The following is a 22397-nucleotide window of genomic DNA, read 5'->3' on the forward strand; positions in this document are numbered from 1 at the left end:
CAATTTAATGAATGTCTTTTGAACAGCATCTAATGCCAAGATTTTTTGTTTTTTTAAACTACAGGGACCAAAACTGAATATAGTATTCCAAGTGCAGCCTCACCAAAACCTGGTGCAGTGAGAAAGTAGGACAAACAAAAATCTCCAGAGCTCCCTGGATGACAAGGGAGATAGAAATTAAGATAAAGAAAAAAAGTATGCTTATTGTTATGGAGCAGACCAGACTAGACACCGCCCCCCCGAAAATGTATTAAGAAGCTAGCCTAGACTCTAAGTGTTTCTTATTTTAAAAGCAAATGTACACTGCTGTGTTCCAGATGCAATGCAAGTTGTCAAACTACTCGATGTTAAGCAAAATACAAATTTATTTAAAGACTATAGTTAAAATACTTTCAAAGAAAGAGGAATTTAGATTCACTTAACTCTACTGGAAAACTTAACAGAATAATAGATACAGTAACTATTACCAATTAACTGTTTCAATGTAGTAACATAGAACATAGAACATAGAAGAATACAGCGCAGTACAGGCCCTTTGGCCCTCGATGTTGCGCCGATCCAAGCCCACCTAACTTATACTAACCCACTATCCTCCATATACCTATCCAATGCCCGCTTAAATGCCCATAAAGAGGGAGAGTCCACCACTGCTACTGGCAGGGCATTCCATGAACTTACGACTCGCTGAGTGAAGAACCTACCCCTAACTTCAGTCCTATATCTACCCCCCCTTAATTTAAAGCTATGCCCTCTTGTAATACCCGACTCCATACGCTGGAAAAGGTTCACACTGTCAACCCTATCTAACCCCCTAATCATCTTGTAAAACATCCCACAATCACACCCTTTGGCAAAAAGGAAAATTCAGACACAGATTCTCACATGCAGTTCTCCAATCTAGGAGGAAAAATCATCAAGAGAAAATATAGAATAGCAGCAGCTGCCAGGAGACATTCACTGAAGCTTCCAATTCTGTTGAGACCCCAACAACTTATAATGCTACTGAAAAACCAAAACCAGAGAGATGGCCATACTCATTCAGGTCATTAAACAAAAAAAATTCCTCCCATTACCCCAGAGGTGCTCGGCATCTCTGCCTTACGACTTCTCTTTGAGAAGACCAAGGCAAAATACCTTCTTAAAAGCTACAGTATTGTCACATTATGACAGGTGCCAGGTAGAAAATGGCAGCCAAATTTAGAACTAAACCTTCTGAAGTTATAAGAGAAGGAAACAGGACATATGAGAAAAGACTGGCAGCCAACATAAAGGGATCCCAACATCTTTCATAGGCATTTAATAGTATAAGGATAGTAAAAGGAGGAATACAGCCAATTAGGATCTCTTGTATCTGCCATCATTGTCCTTCTAAACGTTAGAGGTCATAGCTTTGGTAGCTGCTGAAGAATTGAAAAGTGTGATGCTGGAAAAGCACAGCAGATGAGGCAGCATCCGAAAAGCAGGTCAGTCGATGTAAGCCCTTCATCAGGAATGATGGTGCACAGACTTTGGAGAGACAGCATGTGAGTTCCTCACTGCAGAATTCATAGTTTCTGACATGAACATGCCACCAAAACATTTGTGATTGGTCCAGATCAGTTACTTAACAATGATAACCCCCCCAGGACATTGACAGAGGGGGATTCTGTGGTAATGAGATTGAATGCAAAATAGTGATAATTAGATTCTCACCTTTTGGAGATGATATTTGTGATTTGTGATCACCTGTGATTTGTGTGACATCAATATTACTTGCCACTCATCCAGGTCCAGCTGTGTTTGCACCTTAACAGCTTCAGTATCTAAGGAGTCAAAAATGGCGCGCAACACTGATCATCAGCAAAACGCCCCCACTTAAGACTTTATGACAGAGGAAAGGTCATTGGTGAAGCAATTGAACATTGTTTGGTCAAGGTCACTACTTTGAGGAAGTACTGCACAGACATCCTGGACTCATATGACTGACTTCCAACAACCATAACCACTTTCCTATGTGCCAGCTACGACTTGAAGCAGCAGTGTTTCCCATTGACTCCAGTTTTTCCTGGGGCTCCTTGATGTCACACGTGGTCAAATGCAGCCTTGAATGCAACAGCAAACACTCTCACCTCCCTTTTGACACTTAATTGTTCAAATTTTGGACAAGAGAGGTTGATCAGCAATCATTAACAATTTTACCCCACTTCAATGTTTAATTACTTCACTTAATTCTCAATGGCAAGTTTGACAAACAACTAATGTGCAAATACAATAACTTCTTGAAAAATCATCAGAAGCCTAAGAACAAGATGCTGTGTTCTTGAAAATAATAAGAGCACGGCAAATTATTCAGAATCTTGTGACGATTCTAACCTACAGGGTCTTTTTTCTTCAAGTGACTGTCTTCATTGGCACATTAATACTGATATGCATGGCTCAGTCAGACAACTACTTTGAGAAATATTTAGCCCTCAACTGCTAATTGGTGGTCGGAAGTAAGTTTTAGATAATTTAAATGCTTAACTATCATGCAGTTGTAAGACTTATAGTTGAAAGCAAAGATAAATAAGAAAGAGCATCTTATGGCAGAATGGTAGTGTCCCCATTTCTATGTAAGAAGGTCCAGGTTCAAGGCCCACCAGCCCTGAACTTGTGTTATAAAATATCCAAACAGGTTGAGTGAAAATAATTTTGAAGTTCAGAACAGAATTTAAAGCTATTCACCTTGTAAATAACTATACTGTATCAACTCCTCTGCTATAGCCCATTAACATATCTTGGAGGAAAACACTGTCAAACTTCTGAAGAACTCCCTCAAATCCAGCCAAAACCTAGTAAATTTTCCACTTTTTAAAAGGTTAAACTTAAAAATAAAGGATTTTATTTATTGATGCAATATTTAATGAAAAAGGGTTTCTTTTTATTCTGATTCAGTTCTCTTTTGCAGTAGGTGCTGTGTCCATAATTGATTCAAAATATGAATCCGATGTGCTATCACAGCAACTTTCCGAGGCTACAGTCACGTCACTATTTTGGTCATAGATAGGTTATTAACTGAACAGTGCATAATCAAACATTTCATCATTATTCAATGTCATTTAAATTCACAGCACATTAACAACAGAATTATATTAACAATTATCACTTCTTCAAAAGGTATTTTAATCATGTTTATAGAGATGTATAGCACGGAAACAGACCCTTCAGTCCAACTCGTCCATGCCGACCAGATATCCTAAATTAATCTAGTCCCATTTGCCAGCTCTTGGCCCACATCCCTCGAAACCCTTCCTATTTATATATCCATCCAGGTCCCTTTTAAATACTGTAATTATATCAACCTCTACCACTTCCTCTGACTGCTCACTCCACACACACACACCCCACACACACACCCCACACCATCCTCTGTGTGAAAAAGTTGTCCCTTAGGTTCCTTTTATATCTTTCCCCTCTCACATTAAACCTAAACCCTCTAGTTCTGGACTCCCCATCCCCAGGGAAAAGATTTTGTCTATTTATCCTACCCATCCCCCTCATGATTGTATTTACCTCTATAAGGTTCACCCCTCAGCCTGCGACGCTACATAGAAAACAGCCCCAGGTTATCCAGCCTCTCCCTATAGCTCAGACCCTCCGACCATGGCAACATTCTTGTAACTCTTCTGAGCCCTTTCAAGTTTCACAACATCTTTCCGAAAGGAGACCAGAAGATGAGAACTGCATGCAATATTCCAAAACTGATCTAACCAACGTCTATTCAGCCGCAACATGACCTCCCAACTCCTATACTCCATGCTCTGACCAATAAAGGAAAGCATACCAAATGCCTTCTTCACAATCGGACCTACCTGACACTATATTTAAGGAACAATGAACCTGCACTCCAAGGTCTTTGTTCAGCAACATGACCCGGGAGCTTACCATTAAGTATACAAGTCCTGTCCTGATTTGCTTTTCCAAAATGTAGCACTTCGCATTTACCTAAATTAAACTCCATCTGCCGCTCCTCAGCCCACTGGCCCATCAGATCAGGATCCCAATGTACTCGAAATCACCTTCTTCGCTGTCCATTACACTTCCAATTTTGGTGTCATCTGCAAACTTATTAATGATGTCTCCTGTGTTCATATCCAAATAATTTATTTCAATGACGAAAAGCAGTCGACCCAGCACAGATCCTTGTGGCACAACACTAGTCACAAGCCTCCATTCTGAAAAGCAACCCACCACCATGACCCTCTGTCTTCTACCTTCAAGCCAGTTCCATATCCAAATGGCCAGTTCTCCCTCTTTTCATGAGATCTAACCTTGCTAACCAGTCTATCACGAGGAACCTTGTGAACAAAAACACCTTGGAGTGCAGGTTCATAGCTCCTTGAAAGTAGAATTGCAGGTGGATAGGATAGTGAAGAACGCATTTGGTATGCTTTCCTTTATTGGCCAGAGTATTGAGTATAGCAGTAGGGAGGTCATGTTGCGGCTGTACAGGCTATTGGTTAAACCACTTTTGGAATATTGCATGCAATTCTGGTCTCCTTCATATTGGAAGGATGTTAAGATCATGGGATGTAGGATTGGAAATAAGGCCATTCAGCCCATCATGTCCACTACACCATTTAATCATGGGCATTTCAAGTCCACTTAACCGCACTGTCCCTGTAGCCCTTAATTCCTTGCAAGATCAAGAATTTATCAATCTCTGTCTTAAAGACATTTAACGTCCCAGCTTCCACTGTGCTCAATGGCAATGAATTCCACAGGCCCACCATTCTCTGGCTGAAGAAATGTCTCCTCATTTCCATTTTAAATTGACCCACTCTAATTCTAAGGCTGTGCCCACGGGTCCTAGTCTCCCCACCTAACGGAAATACGTTCCCAGTGTCCATCCGTTCTAAGCCATTCATTATATTGTAAGTTTCTATTAAATCGCCCCTCAACCTTCTAAACTCTAATGAGTACAATCCCAGGATCCTCAGCCGTCCATCTTATGTTAGGTCTACCATTCCAGGGATCATCCAAGTGAATTTCCGCTGGACACGCTCCAGTGCCAGTATGTCCTTCCTGAGGTGTGGGGCCCAAAATTGGACACAGTATTCTAAATGGGACCTAATTAGAGCTTTATAAAGTCTTAGAAGCACATCGCTGCTTTTATATTCCAAACCTCTTGAGATAAACAGCACAACATTACATTCAGTATTTTAATCACGGACTCAATGTACAAGTTAATGTTGTGAAATTTGAAAGGGTTCAGAAAAGGTTTGCAATGATGCTGGCAGGGTTGGAGGATTTGAGCCAAAGACAGCGATTGAATAGGCTGGGGCTGTTTTCCCTGGAGTGTCGGAGACTGAGTGGTGACATTTGAGGTTTATAAAATCATGAGGGGCATGGATAGCATAAATAGACAAAGTCTTTTCCCTGAGGTGGGGGGAGTCCAGAACTAGAAGGCATAGGGTTAGGCTGAGAGGGGAAAGATATAAAAGCGACCTAAGGGGCAACCTTTTCACGCAGAGGGTGGTACGTGTATGGAATGAGCTGCCAGAGGAAGTGGTGGAGGCTGGTAGAATTGCAATATTTAAAAGGCATCTGAATGGGTATATAAATAGGAAGCGTTTGGAGTGATATGGGCCGGTGCTGGGAGGCGAGACTAGATTAGGTTGGGATGTCTGGTTGACATAGATGAGTTGGACCGAAGGGCCTGTTTCTGTGCCGTACATCTCTATAGATCTATGACTAAACGATAGATGGAGGTGGAGCCCTGAGAGAGATAAAAACAGTTATGCAGGGAAAGGAATAGGTAAAGTCAGCCTAGGAGAATCAGTAGCTACTAAGGAGCTGTTTGTGGTCGCAGCCAATGTGATGACAAGGCCTTGCATGTGAGGGTTGGGGTAGGACATAGAAGAAGATGCTCAAGTTCTAAAATTGTTGAACTCAATATTGAGTCCAGAAGGCTGCAGGGTTCCCAATTTCAAAATGAAATGTTGTTCTTCCACCTTACACGGAGTTTCGCTGAAGCAGTGCAGCAAGCCTGAGACAGATGATGGCCAGGGAACACAGTGGTGTGTTGACGTGGCAGGCAACCAGAAGGTTGGACATTTTTGTGGACAGAACGTAGGTGTTCTGCAAAGCAGTCACCCAGTCTGCAGTTCATCTCCCCAGTGCAGAGCAGACCACATTATGAGCAGCGAATACAATGGACTAGATTGGGTAAAGTGCAAGTAAATCACTGCTTCACCTGGTAGGTATGTCTGGGGCCTTGGAAAGTGAGGAGGAAGGAAATAACTGGGCAGTTAGTCCAAGTTCTACAGTTGCAGGGGAAGGTGCTGTGAAGGTGTTGGAAGTGAAGGAGGAGTGGACCAAGGTGTCTTCAAGGGAAGAATTCCTGCAGAAAGTTGACAAGGGAGGGGAGGGGGATATATATATAAATATATGGTGGTTGCATCCCACTGGAGATATTAGAAATGGTGACTCATGGTCCTTTAGAAGGATTCTGGGTAATCCAAGATGGAGGATGGGAAAAATTTCTGGCTGTAATAGCTGCTCCTTTTTTTGAGGTGTTTTAGGTGTTGGAGGTGATTTCCTTGAATTCCAGGTGCAGCAATTACTGTTTTATATGCTGTTGCATTGTTTTGGAACTTTGGAGAGAAAAAAAGTCAAAACAACAGCAGTTTTAAAAGGGAGAAGAACAAAGGAAGCATATGGTGAGGTCAGTGCAGAAGACAGAGAGAATAAAAACCCACATTGCTAACTGACAGTTACTGCCTTTACTGTTTGAATTCACGTATCGCTGGACATCGGAATGTCTGGGAAAATTAAAAAACAGTGAAATTCACAACTGATCTTGGAGGAACCTGTTTGGGAAAGGTCACAGCACAGAAGCAGATAAGTGGATTTTAAGTGCGGCCTTAAAATAAGTCTGCAGTAGTGAGTATGCTGTTTTGGAAAATGTAGGGGGGGTGATGGAAACTCAGGGCCACATAGCACGAACAGCCAAGTTTCTGGTATTGAGACTGGTTCTAACATAATGAGAGGGATGTCGGGTTCCAAGCGATTGATTGTGTTAGGGGACTGTCTACTCTGAGGTATAGAAAGACATTTCTGTGGCCAACAGCAAAAAAATCAGAATGGTGTGTTGCTTCCCTGGTGCTAAGATCAAGGGGATGTCTCAGAGAGGGTGCAGAATGTTCTCAAGAGGGAGAGGGACCAGCAGGAGGTCATTGTACACATTGGAACCAACGATATAGGAAGGCAAAAGGTTGAGATTCTGAAGGAGATTACAGAGAGTCAGGCAGGAATTAAAAATGAGGTCCTCGAGAGTAGTAATATCTGGATTACTCCCAGCGCTATGAGCTAGTGAGGGCAGAAATAGGAGAATAGAACAGATGAATGCATAGCTGAGGAGCTGGTATACGGGAGAAGGATTCACATTTTTGACTCATTAGAATGTCGTCTGGGGTAGAAGTGACATGTCCAAGAAGGACGGATTTTACCCGAATTGGAAGGGAACTAATATACTGGCAGGGAGATTTGCTACAGCTGCTCGGGACGATTTAAACTAGTAAGGTGGAGGGGTGGAACGCAGGGAGATAGTAAGGAAAGACTTCAATCTGAGACTGGTACAGCTGAGAATAAGGCGAGTCAAACAGTCAGGGCAGGCAGGGTCAAAGCACAGAACAAAGCAGGTATGACTGATAAATTAAATTGCATTTATCACAATGCAAAAGGCCTAACAGGGAAGGCAGATAAACTCAGGGCATGGTTAGGAACATGGGACTGGGATATCATAGCAATTACAGTACCGTGGCTCAAGAATGGGCAGGACTGGCAGCTTAACGTTCCAGGATACAAATTCTACAGGAAGGATAGAAAGGGAGGCAAGAGAGGAGGGGGGGGGGGGGATCTGTAAGAATAATAGGGTAGTTATGGCAAGGGATTTTAACTTTCCAAACATCGACTGGGACTGCCATAGTGTTAAAGGTTTAGATGGAGAGGAATTTCTTAATTGTGCACAAGACAATTTTCTGATTCAGTATGTGCATGTACCTTCTAGAGAAGGTGCAAAACTTGACCTACTCTTGGGAAATAAGGAAAGGCAGGTGACAGAGGTGTCAGTGGGGGAGCACTTTGGGGCCAGCGACCATAATTCTATTAGTTTTAAAATAGTGATGGAAAAGGATAGACCAGATCTTAAAGTTGAAGTTCTAAATTGGAGAAAGGCCAATTTTGAAGGTATTAGGCAAGAGCTTTCAAAAGCTGAATGGGCACAGATATTCACAGGTAAAGGAACGGCTGGAAAATGGGAAGCTTTCAGAAATGAGAGACAAAAAAAAGAGTGCAAAGACAGTATATACCTGTTAAGAGTGAAAAGGGACGGCTGGTAGGTATAAAGAATGCTATGACAGAAGAAATTGAGGGTTTGGTTAAGAAAAAGAAGGAAGCTTAAAAGGTATAGACAGGATAGATCGAGTGAATCCTTAGAAGTGTATAAAGGCAATAGGAGTATACTTAAGAGAGCAATCAGGAGGGCACAAAGGGGACATGAGATAGCTTTGGCAAATTGCGTTAAGGAGAATCCAAAGGGTTTTTACAAATACATTAAGGACAAAAGGGTAACTCGGGAGAGAATAGGGCCCCTCAAAGATCAGTAAGACTGCCTTTGTGTGGAGCAGCAGGAGATGGGGGAGATACTAAACAAGTATTTTGCATCAGTATTTACTGTAGAAAAGGACATGGAAGATATAGACTGTAGGGAAATAGATGGTGACATCTTGAAAAGGTGTCCATATTACAGAGGACGAAGTGCTGGATGTCTTGAGATGCATAAATGTGGATAGATCCCCGGGACCTGATCAGGTGTACCCGAGAACTTTGTGGGAAGCTATGGACGTGATTGCTGGGCCTCTTGCTGAGATAATTGTATCATTGATAGTCACAGGTCTGGTGCCGGAAAACTGGAGGTTGGATAATGTGGTGCCACTATTTAAGAAAGGTGGTAAGATCAAGCCAGGGAACTACAGACCAGTTAGCCTGACCTCGGTGGTAGGCAAGTTGTTGGAGGGATCCTGAGGGACAGGATGTACATGTATTTGGAAAGGCAAGAACTGATTAGGGACAGTCAACATGCGTGGGAAATCATGTCTCACAAATTTGAATGAATTTTTTGAAGAAGTAACAAAAAGATTGATGAGGGCAAAGCAGTAGACGTAATCTACATGGACTTCAGTAATGCGTTCACCAAGGTTCCCCATGGGAGACTGGTGAGCAAGGTTAGATCTCATGGAATATAGGGAGAATTAGCCATTTGGATACAGAACTGGCTCAAAAGTAGAAGACACAGTGGTGGTGGAGGTTGTTTTTCAGATTGGAGGCCTGTGACCAGTAGATTGCCACAAGGATCGGTGCTGGGTGCAATACATTTCGCCATTTATATCAATAATTTGAATGTGAGCTAAAGATGACACCAAAATGCGAGGTGGTGCATTTTGGTAAAGCAAATATTAGCAAGACTTATGCACTTAATGGTCCTCGGGAGTGTTGCTGAACAAAGAAACCTTGGAGTGCAGGTTCAAAGCTCCTTGAAAATAGAGTCACAGGTAGATAGGATATAGTGAAGAAGACATTTGACGTGCTTTCCTTTATTGATCAGAGTACTGAGTACAGATTTGGGAGGTCATGTTGCGGCTGTACAGAACATGGTAAGGCCACTTTTAGAATATTGCATGCAATTCTGGTCTCCTTCCTATCGGAATGGTGTTGTGAAATTTGAAAGGGTTCAGAAAAGATTTACAACCAGGAACCCTGTTGCCAGGGTTGGAGGATTTGAGCTATAGGGAGAGGTTGAATAGGCTGGAGCATTGGAGACTAAGGGGTGACCTTATAGAGGTTTACAAAATTATGAGGGGCATGGATAGGGTAAATAGACAAGATCTTTTCTCCGGGTTGGGGAAGTCCAGAACTAGAGGACATAGGTTTAGGGTGAGAGGGGAAAGATATAAAAAAGACCTAAGGGGCAACTTTTCCACGCAGAGGGTGGGTACGTGTGTGGAATGAGCTTCCAGAGGAAGTGATGGAGGGGAGTACAAATGCAACATTTAAACGGCATCCGGATGGATATACGAATAGGAAGAGTTTGAAGGGATATGGGCTGGGTTCTGGTAGGTGGGACTAGATTGGGTTGGGATATCAGATCGACTTGGACCGAAGGGTCTGTTTCTATGCTGTACACCTCTATGATTCAATGACTCTCTGTTTTACTGAGTATCCTTTTTGTTCGGCAAATAAGCTAGAGAAGTGATTGCTGGGCCTCTTGCTGAGATATTTGTATCATCGATGGTCACAGGTAAGGTGCCGGAAGACTGGAGATTGGCAAACGTAATGCCACTGTTTAAGAAGGGCAGTAAAGACAAGCCAGGGAACTATAGACCAATGAGCCTGACCTCTGTGGTGGGCAAGTTGTTGGAGGGAATCCTGAGGGACAGGATGTACATGTATTTGGAAAGGCAAGGACTGATTAGGGATAGTCAACAAAGCTTTGTGCGTGGGAAATCATGTCTCTCAAACTTGATTGAGTTTTTTGAAGCAACAAAGAAGATTGATGAGGGCAGAGCAGTAGATGTGATCTATATGGACTTCAGTAAGGCGTTTGACAAGGTTCCCCATGGGAGACTGATTAGCAAGGTTAGATCTCATGGAATACAGGGAGAACTAGCCATTTGGATACAGAACTCGCTCAAAAGATAGAAGACAGAGGGTGGTGGTGGAGGGTTGTTTTTCAGACTGGAGGCCTGTGACCAGTGGAGTGCCACAAGGATCGGTGCTGGGCCCTCTACTTTTTGTCATTTACATAAATGATTTGGATACGAGTATAAAAAGATTCAGTTAGTAAGTTTGTAGATGACACCAAAACTGGAGGTGTAGTGGACAGCGAAGAGGGTTACCTTAGATTACAACAGGATCTGGACCAGATGGGCCAATGGGCTGAGAAGTGGCAGATGAAGTTTAATTCAGATAAATGCGAGGTGCTGCATTTTGGGAAAGCAAATCGTAGCAGGACTTATACACTTAATGGTAAGGGCCTAGGGAGTGTTGCTGAACAAAGAGACCTTGGAGTGCAGGTTCATAGCTCCTTGAAAGTGGAGTCACAAGTAGATAGGATAGTGAAGAAGACGTTTGGTATGCTTTCCTTTATGGGTCAGAGTATTGAGTACAGGAGTTGGGAGGTCATGTTGCGGCTGTACAGGACATTGGTTAAGCCGCTGTTGGAATATTGCATGTAATTCTGGTCTCCTTCCTATCGGAAAGATGTTGTGAAACTTGAAAGGGTTCAGAAAAGATTTACAAGGATGTTGCCAGGGTTGGAGGATTTGAGCTATAGGGAGAAGCTGAACAGGCTGGGGCAGTTTTCCCTGCAGTGTCGGAGGCTGAGGGGTGACCTTATAGAGGTTTACAAAATTATGAGGGGCATGGATATGATGAATAGACAAAGTCTATTCCCTGGGGTCAGGGAGTCCAGAACTAGAGGGCATAGGTTTAGGGGGAGAGGGGAAAGATATAAAAGAGACCTAAGGAGCAACTTTTTCACGCAGAGGGTGGTACATGTATGGAATGAGCTGCCAAAGGAAGTGGTGGAGACTGGTACAATTACAACATTTAAGAGGCATTTGGATGGGTATATGAATAGGAAGGGTTTGGAGGAATATGGGCCGAGTGCTGGCAGGTGGGACTAGATTGGGTTGGGATATCTGGTCGGCGTGGACAGATTGGACCGAAGCGTCTGTTTCCATGCTGTACATCTCTATGACTCTAACTATATCCCAGAGGTCAAAATTCCCACACTACTGGAAACATCTTTGCAATATTAACCCCATTGTGCTCCATGAGAATTTTCTATGTTTCAATAAGATCATCCCTCATTCTTCTGAAATGTAATGAATAAAGGCATTACCTGCTTTGCAGTTCTTGTTAATTCAACAGCTTAATTGCAGGAATCAGCCTGGTAAATCTCTTTTTTACTGCCTCTAATACCTGTATATTGTCTTATAAATATGGGAACCAAAACTGTGCAGAGTATTTTTACTTGTCAAAGTTACTTTGACAACACTACCCTCATTTAATCCATTAAGCAAAAATTGCAGCATTGCTGCAGATCTAGAAAGAATACCATCCTCAAATGTCTGCCCCACCTAAGTCACATCATCAATGACTGGAGATACATAAATAATGAGCAGGAGTAGGCTATTCCCTCATTTTCATTGGATCAATATCCAGGGATGTAAAGATGCTTTGGATGCTTCATCATATTCACTACAGTAACTGAAGGCAGCCTACCAATCAACGTCCCACAGCAAATAGCAATGACGAATTAATATAGCTTTTCTTGCATTACCAACAGCCTAAAGAATAACTTTTTTTAAAAAAGGAAAAAAAGTAAATACTCCAGGAACCAATGTAATAAATAAAAGCAAACAAAGTCAAAAGGTATTTGCATATTCTTTGGGTCATGATTATCCAAGAGTGATGGAGGCAGTGAGAGGAAGATGATGACAGAATCAGAACTATATGCTCACAAGAGTATCATAATCTAAATTAATGTGAAAAATCTCAAGTTATTCTCGATTCTCTTAATGAATGACTAAGCTGTATGGAGAAATTCTCCTGGCTGCTTGACATTAGAAAGATATAAATTGGAAATAATTTTGCCTTTAGATGATTTTTTTAATGCAATATTTTTACACACCATGCAATAGACCACATGAAAAAGTTTGGACACTTCTCACGCAACAGTCAAATCTTGGCATTATGCGATCTTTAAAAGACAATCTCCGTTCAAGTCTGTCATTTTGTAGATAACAAATTATTGAACAAACATTAAGGTATAGAACATGGATTCACAAGAACTGTGGTTATTATTTTTTAAAAATCCAAAACATGTCATAGCAGACTAAGTTATCTAAGAACTCAGTATTAATTAAGCAGTTTCCAATTAGCTAGTCTAGCGCTTCTCTCAGCTGTATTGGCTATGACTCAGTGCACTGACTCATCCAGCCAAACTTCTACCGGAAGAAAAAGTATCAAGTATGCTCCCAGTTTGTTATAAAAAGTGACCTATGAAGTAAAATAGTTCATCATGAGGATCTGGGAGTATTACATAAAAACGATGGTTGGCAATCAGTTTATTTTACTTCTGGAAACTTTTTAGAACCATGAAGTCATACAAAGAGGCTGTCAAAACCAATGATTCATGAAATAATTTTATGGGGTTTTAACAAGAATAGAATGCATGGCTCCAGTTTAAAAGGAAAACGCAACAGGAAATACGATGATCCATTTCTGGCAATTTTAGACTATTGCTGGATAGTTGTGACATATGTGATAAAGGGGGAATTCTAGGTAATCCAAGATGGAGGATTGTGGCTGTAAGAACTACTCCTTTTCTGAGATATTTTCAGTATTGGAGCCGATTTCCTCGAATTCTAGGAGCAGTAATTACTGTTTTATAAACTGTTGCAATGTTTTGGAACTTCGGGGGAAAAAAAAATCAAAACAGCTCTTTAAAAAAGGAGGCAGGGAGACAAAGGCAGTGACCAGGTGGTGTAACATATATCAAAGGAGAAAGAAATCTCCACTGCTGTCTTACCCAGCAGTGAACCTTCATAGCTACTGCCTCTGCTGGGTAACTTCAAGTACCTCTGGACATTGTGTTTGCCTACCTAAGGAGCAACTTCTTCATGCAGAGGATGGTGTATGCATGGAATGAGCTGCCAGAGGTTGGTACAATTACAACATTTAAAAGCAATCTGGATGAGTAAATGAATAGGAAGGGTTTAGATTGATATAGGCCAAATGCTAGCAAATGGGATTAGATTTATATAAGATATCTGGTCGGCATGGATGTTTTTGTGCTGTATATCTCGATGACTATATGAATGCCTATGAACCGGTTAAAAAAAAGTCAAAATCTGAAATGTAAGCTGAGAAATTAAATCTAAAGAAACAATGCATTCCGCATATAAATATTCCATTAAGAATGAAATCACATATTACCCTTAGAACCAAAGTCTTTGATTTTCTCAAAGACAACTGGCACATATTAAATGATACAAAAATATTTACATCCGCAATGCAAAATAACTCAAAGGGAAAATTATTCTTTCTGCAATTAAAACAGAATTATGCTGAAAATACTCAGCAAGTCTGGCAACATCTGTGAAGAGAGAAATGAGGTAATATTTCAAGCCTGCAGCCTTTTGTCAAACTATAAAAATTAATGAAGTTTGAACAAATAAAATGGGGAAGGGTGCATAGATGACCAAAAGGGAAATCAGTGACAGAGTGCCAACTGGACAGATTAAATGACAAAATGTTTCATGATGCAAAGCAAAATGAAGCAAATGGCAATGGGACAAATAGACACTCAAAAGGTGTGCCCAGAGTCTGAATGGCAGAATAGTTACACTCACACCACAAAAATGGTAGCTGTTGTATTCACAATTTGAGTCTTCATTGCCATTTTCGCTCTTCACATATGCAATCCAATCCGCTGGTTTATACTTCCAGCATCCACAGAATTTTGCTGTAGTGTTGTTAAATTTTGATTTATATTGAGGAATGCAACAGCAGAACCAATGCAGTACCTGAACTAGTCACTTTAATTTAACCTATTTTTCTGATCCACCTGTTCAGAGATGTTATCACACACCACTAGAGTAAGTGGGACTTGAACCTGGGCCTCCAACTCTGTGGTAGAGACACTAACACTGCACCACAAGAGGAAAATTAATCACTACTTGTTCTTGTGTGCTCAATTTGATTTTACATTATGACATCTCTTAAATCAAAGAGAACAGAATACTGATTTAAGGACTATTAACTACAAAAGCATTTAAGAAAATGTCACTCAAACATAGAGATATTCAAAACTGCAAAAATTAGGAAATAGAAGAATTATGCTGATACTTATGACTTTAAGAGAGGTATATGTCTTTGTAAAATAATTTCCTTTCTGCCATTTTATACGCTCAAATCTCTAATCCTTCATGTTGCTAACTCATTTCTTTGATCTCGTAACTATACCTTTAATGCACTTGTCCAAACTGGGTCAGATTGACAAAATATTATCCTTTATTCATGTGTTAAAAAATAGAGCATATCACAGCTGAACCAGGTAGAAAACAAATCAAGTGATTCAAGTGAAGTTTGTTTTTAAATAATCCACAAATCCAATTGGCAAATTTAAGTTTGTAACTCTCCACCTTTCAATATTGCTGAAACCACATTAAGGAAAAGAGCAAAATAACAATTTCATTTACAAGTTTTACTTCTAGAAATTAACTTATTACAATATTAAATATTGCATGTTCCAAAGAAAAGAGTAATTTTGTAATAAATATTAGAAAAAAAACTGTACTAATACTATTTCAGTTCTTTTGTAAAACAGGCAACTATTCTTCCTAAACACTTGTCAGCCATAAGGTTATATGGTCATTGAGTCTGTTTCCATGCTGTATGACTCCTCAGTCCAACTTGTCCATGCCAACGAAGTTTCGCAAACTAAGCGATTTACATTTGCCTGCATTTGGCCCATATCCCTCTCAAGCTTTCTTATTCCTATACCTGTCCAAATGTTTTTTAAATGTTGTAACTACACCTGCATTGACCACTTCCTCTGGCAGTTCATTCTACACACAAACCACCCTCACTGTGCAAATGTTTTCCCTCAAGTCACTTTTAAATGTTTACAGTGGAGAAAGAAATTGAAGCTCGGGAACTGAAGGAAATACATATTGATGTCTTGAAGAGTCTGAGATACAGATGAGAAAGTGCTGGAGATCTTAAAAAATATAAAAAGGTGACTACAGCTCCAGGACCGGGCTCAAGTATATCCCAGAATGTTGTGAGAAGTTAGGGAAGAAATTGCAGGGCCTCAAAACAGGGATATTTGTGTCATATACGGCAACAGGTGAGGTACCTGAGGACTGAAGAGTGGCTAATGTTATGCGTTTATTTTTAAAAGGCTGTAAGGAAAAGCTTGGGAATTTAGACTCATGGGTCTACACAGTAGTGTTGGGTAAGCTGTTGGAGGGTAGTTTGACAGATAAGATTTACATGCATTTGAAAAGGCAAGGACTGATTAGAGTTAGTCGGCATAGCTTGGTGCATAGGAAATTGTGCATCACAAAATCTTAACTCAGTTTTTTTTTGAAGATGTAACTAAAAAAGTTGATGAGGGCAGAGCAGTAGACGTTGCCAACATGGACTTTAGTAAAGCCTTTGACAAGATTCCACATTATAGACTAATTAGTTAGATCACACGGGATTCAGAGAAAGCTAGCCAAATGGATACAAAATTGGCCTGACAATCAGAAACAGAGGGCAGGGATGGAGGACTGGAGGCCTGTGGCTGGAGGTGTTCTTCTGGGATCGGTGCTGTGTTCACTTCTGTTTGTAATGTTTATAAACATAACATTTAGTTGAGAATTTAGGAGACGTGATTAATAAGGTTTGCAAACGACACCAAAATTAGTGGTATAGTCGACAGTGAAGAAGGTTATCTAAGATTACAAAGGAATCTTGATCAATTGGGCCAATAGGCTGAGGAGGGGCAGATGGAGTTTTATTTGAATAAATGCAAGATGTTGCATTTTGTTTAAACAAACAAGAGCAGGACTTATACTGTTAATGGTTAGTCCCTTGGTAATGTTTTCAAACAGAGACCCAGGGTTTCAGGTACATAATTCTTTGAAAGCATCACAGGTCAACAGGGTTGTTAACAAGGCACTTAGCATGCTTGCCTTCATTGCTCAGACTACTGAGTATAGGAGTTGGGACATCATGTTAAGGCTGTATGGGACATTGGTGAGGCCACTTTTGGAGCATTGCATAGTTATGGTCACCCAGCCAGAGGAAGGATATTATTAAATTGGAGAGTGTTCAGAAAAGATTTACCAGGATGTCGCAGGGACTGGAGGGTTTGATTTAAGGATAGGCTGGGACTTTCTTTTCACTGGAGCAAAATGTGATTGAAGGGTATCTTACAGAGGTTTATAAAATCCTGAGAGGCATAGATAAGGTGAATAGCAAGCCATTGGCTTTCAATGGGAATTTTGAATATTTTTGTTTCTCAGTTTGCATATCTCCAAGAGATGCATTTTATGTTCATCCCAACAATTGAGGATGGTGCTGATGAATCACACATTTTTTTTCCATCAGAAGATCATAGGAGTTTTTGATTTCCTTGCGATGAATCCTCTACACCAACATCTACACAGGACCTTTTCATTCTGATATTTAGGATAAACAAATGTGAAAATCAGAAAGTGATGGAAGATCAATAATGCATCAATAATATAAGAGCCACACTCAGCTAGTAGGAGGCCTGTTTTCATTTTTTTTAAACTTGAGATTTAGAGAAAAAGAGGATGAGACAAATCTAAACTTCACATGCATGGCCTTCACCCAATATTATGGGTGAGTTACATTACCAAAATTATATGCCAAAATGCATAGCATTTATAGCCAATTCTAACGGCAATGTCCTACATGTTTGCTTGGAGAGCATATTTGCCCATGAGACTTCAGATCATAGAGGTTCATTTTAGTATTCTCAAAGTCAGGTAACATGCAGAAAAACTGCATTCTCCTTACTGAGTTAGGAATAACAATAATTTATTGCTGAGACTGTGACCTACCTACTCTTACCAAAGTTAGGATCAATAGAAAACAAGTTTTATCAGAAATACTGGACTATTACATGGGAACAATAATTCTAATACAGTCACAATTAATTCTACCATATAAAATCTTGTCCACAATACCAAAATAATGGTGTTGAGCAAATGACCACAATGAGTGGATGATGGAATAGCTTAATCAATTTGAACTGAATTACATTACTAATGCACAACTGAAATCAACTGCTGAAAATGTGAAAACGGATGTACCAGTACTTTAAGTGAAGCACGATACGAGTTGTTTTAGACTGCTGCTATTCTGATTGCTTTTCAAATATGCAACATTGAATGATATTGTGAATGCTATTTAATTATGAAACAAGTAAACCAAATAAAACACACAATATAAAATCCTTCAGTTTACCAATGAAAATGGCATCAAAACATCTCCCACTGAGCTCTATTTACGGCAAATCCTCAGCAATGGCCTTTACTGTACCAACAATTATACTGCCTCACTCTTTAGCTTAACTTACAAGTTCAATCTTTATTTTAAAGACCTGTTCCAACAGGAATTCCTTTCTCTCCGCACCAAGTTGCTTTGGTCCTATTTGATTTCCAAGAAATGAAACTAGGCACTGCTCAATTATCTTTCCTTGTGACAATAGATTCTAATTGACTTCATGCTGCCTCCAGAATTGCATGAATTGTCCCTGGCTTGGATTCCATTGATTCATTATGCTTCTGCTGCTACTTAAAATCTTATGTGCTTCATGCTTCTCTTCACCTGTTTCTTAAATCATCCTTTTTGTTTATTTTGATTGGATTTAGGTCTTACCCGCACCTAGCAGTCCTGTCTTTACTTTGCTTGTTTTGTTTCTATGGATCCATGCACTTTTGCTGATCTGTTACTATGTGACACTAACATCAGAATATCCTGGTAAACTGATCAACATTCTTTTCCTCCACTGGCAAGCTTCATCAGTGATTCAGTTGATATTTTATTCTCTCAAATATCGACTGATCCGACCATTTTCCCAGTTGGAACTTGACCAGTGGCTCCTTCTTGCTAGCTCCACACTGTCGGCCCAATAAATATATTGCACAATAGTGTTCTGGTCTGTGGATTTTAATTTTCAACTGTTACGTATTATCTCTGCCCTACTCATGAAAGAGTCTCACCTAATTTCAGCTCTGACTTCTTAATCCAAATTTATATGCTCATTCTTGTGTTAATTTTAATTGCTGCACTAGGCCGAGATCCAATGGCTGGGTCTTTCAATTTGCGAATTAGGACTGTGCCGCCCCATGCCAATGTGAAATTTGATTTGATAATGTTGCATTGAAAACCTGATGTCAACACCCTGCTTTCCATTAATATTTTCGGCAGGTGCCAAAAATCAATAGCTGCTGCAATTTTAAAGAAATGATTAATAGATAATTGAATTATTAACAAGTCAATTAATTTGAACTTTATGCCTTCCTTGCCACAATATGATTGGTTTGCTTATGTATGTGATAGAATAGTATCCCTGCTTTTTCACCAAGATGGTGCAAAATGGGAGGGGGAGGGGGAGGGGAAGGGGGAGAGGGGAGGGTGAGGGGGGAGGGCTTATATACTGTGGTGTGTGCTGTGTGTATCTGAGGGATCCTCATGACCCAAGATCATATCTCCCTTTGTGCATCTTCACATGGCCTCCAAAACCCACAAACAACCCACTCTTGTGGGCGGCACGGTGGCGCAGTGGTTAGCACTGCTGCCTCGCAGCGCCAGAGACCCGGGTTCAATTCCCGACTCAGGCGACTGACTGTGTGGAGTTTGCACGTTCTCTCCGTGTCTGCGTGGGTTTCCTCCGGGGGCTCCGGTTTCCTCCCACAGTCCAAAGATGTGCAAGTCAGGTGAATTGGCCATGCTAAATTGCCCGTAGTGTTAGGTAAAGGGGTAAATGTAGGGGTATGGGTGGGTTACGCTTCGGCGGGTCGGTGTGGACTTGTTGGGCCGAAGGGCCTGTTTCCACACTGTAAGTAATCTAATCTAAAATTAATGAGACAAAAAAAGTTTAAACATTGGTCTTAAAACGTTAGAAGAATAACAGAAGGCTTATAGCACAGAAAGAGGCCAATAGTCAATCTGTGCTGATCAGAAAATGACCCACCCGGTCTAATCCCACGTTCCAGCACTTAGACTGAAGCGCTGCATGTTCCAAGACTTCATGTGCACATCTAGACACCTTTTAAATGAGTCAAGGGATTCTGTCTCTACCAACATTTCAAGCAGAGTTCCAAATCCCTGCCACCCTCTGAGTGAAAATCTCTCATCTCCCCTGTAATCTTTCTATTTTAAATTTATGTGATATAAGTCACTGGCCTCTCTGCTCAGTTAAATAGGCATTTCACAAACTTGTACACCTCAATGAAATCGCCACTCACACTTCTCTGATCCAAAAACAACAAACTGCATATGCCCATACAGTCCTGGCAAAATCCTTGTACATTTCCCCTGTACCACATGCAATACAATTACATCTTTTCGGCAATGAAGCATATAGAACTGCACACAGTACTCAGGTTGTGGACGGAGTACTGATTTCTACAGTTCTAGCATAACCATCTTGCTCTCATATTCATACCTTGACTAAAAAAGAAACAAGACAATAAAAGACTCTTATCCAACAGTCCTGCTACCTTCAAGGATCTGTGGACATTCGCTCCCCTCCAACCATCAGCATAATTTCATTCACTGTAAGCTTCTTTGCCTTTTTTGATGTCTCCAAGTACATCACCTACACTTCTTGATTTCCATTTCATATTTTTCTGCCCATTTGACACGTCCACTGATACTCTCCTGCAGTCTACAGTTATCCTCCATGCTACCAACCAAGTAGCAAATTTCTGTGTTGCCCACGAGCTTCTTGATCATATGTTTAGGCTTTTAATATATGTCATAAAAAGGTAGGGGATCCAGTACTGAGCTCTGCTGAACCCCAATGGAAACAGCCTTCCAAATGTAAAAAAAAATGTGAACAATGACCATTTGCTTCCTGACACAGTCAATTTTGCATCCTGCTTTCTACGATCCCTTAAATCCCACCAACTTTCTCTTTGCCCAAAAAAATGAAATCCAATCTCACTACCTAACTATATTGCTTTGCAAACTAGCATCAGTGGAACCTCTGGTTTCTCTACCTTATGGTGAAGGCATCTTGTCTCAAACTTGTTTCTGTTCATCCCTGGTAGCAGTAAAAACAAACTACAAACAAACAATTGGAGTAAAGATTGGGAAGAAAATAAGGGATAAATCATAAAATAATTACAATTTGTTTTCTTGTATATTTATATGAAGATGGCAGGGTGGGATTGATTTAAACAATGACCAGCAAGTGTAATTCTGCTCCATTTCAAAAGTATTTCTCTTCTTGTAAATTGGAACAAAATATTAGCATATTATTTAGAGGAGACTATCCCACTTGATACACTTAAACTATAATCTCCCACTACTAATACCATGATAGCACTTGCAAGAAAGTACAATTAGTGTGACAAGTTTAAATTTCTCATGGTATGATAAAATATATGATTGTGATTAAAAATAGGCATGGGCATCGATAATTAATAATATTATTGGAGAAGATTAGATTCCCTACAGTGTGTAAACAGGCCTTTCGGCCCGACCAGTGCACACCGACCCTCTGAAGAGTAACACACCCAGATGCATTTCCTTCTGACTAATGCACCTAACACTATGGGCAATTTAGCATGGCCAATCCACCTGACCTGCACAACTTTGGACTGTGGGAGGAAACCGGAGCACCCGGAGCAAACCCACGCAGACATGGGGAGAATGTGCAAACTCCACACAGACAGTCTGCCCGAGGCTGGAATCAAACCTGGGACCCTGGTGCTGTGAAGCAGCAGTGCTAACCACTGAGCTATCGTGCCGCCAAAATTGTATAACTGTAATGTATAACAGATATACTTTATATAATAAACAAATGCTGGAGATCACAGTGGGTCAGACAGCATCCATGGAAAGAAAGCAAGCTAACGTTTCGAGTCTAGATGACACTTCACCAGCCATTAAGTAATACTTGACTAATTGAAATATTGCAAACCAAATCTAATGTTCTTTCATTAAAAACTGCTGCATGTTTAAACCAACACTCAAACTCTTTTCTGATGTTGAGCATTGAAACAAATGTAGATATTAAATTATACAGATCTCAATATCTATTCTGAAGTGACCACTGCCTTTGTGGCAGCCTGGGTTCATTCTTCCATCACCATCCCGCAAAACCAATTCCACTTTATCAGAACCTTCCTAAGTGGAGAAAATGAAACTCTTCCTCCCTTCCCAACTGGAGGCCCAAACACTGCACCTGGCTTCACTGTTTGCAAAGTGGTCTCTGATGCATGAGGGAGACCTAACACAGATTGGTTGCTAGCTATGCTGAACACCTCCAGTCAAGCAGCTGGCACGATGCTGAGCATTCAGTCACTTGGCATTTGACCTTTGTGTCCTTGGCCTTTTTCATTATTTTGACAATGCTCAACATAAACTTATAGAACACCTCATCTTTTTAATCAAAGACTAAACATTTTTTTGGCTGGTAGATCCTGAAACCGCTGCCATTGAAGGAAGTATGATCGAGAGATGCCCTATTAGAACATGGTCAGTGAAGGACGTTCACCCACTTGCTGACGACCTACTTTTCTCAAGCCAACTTGCAGGTCAGAGGATTTATTTTCGCC

At 40.6% G+C, this 22397-nt stretch overlaps 1 protein-coding gene across 1 annotated transcript in view; it reads right to left on the reverse strand.

Annotated features, from left to right (window-relative positions):
• Positions 1-22397, reverse strand: part of mettl15 (methyltransferase 15, mitochondrial 12S rRNA N4-cytidine) — a 147242-nt gene that overhangs the window by 119194 nt on the left and 5651 nt on the right. The window lies entirely within an intron of this gene.

Source organism: Chiloscyllium plagiosum, unplaced genomic scaffold (assembly GCF_037043375.1).
Source record: "Chiloscyllium plagiosum isolate Xiang-an unplaced genomic scaffold, Cpla_swu_hap1 HiC_scaffold_18, whole genome shotgun sequence".
Taxonomy (NCBI): Eukaryota; Metazoa; Chordata; class Chondrichthyes; order Orectolobiformes; family Hemiscylliidae; genus Chiloscyllium; species Chiloscyllium plagiosum.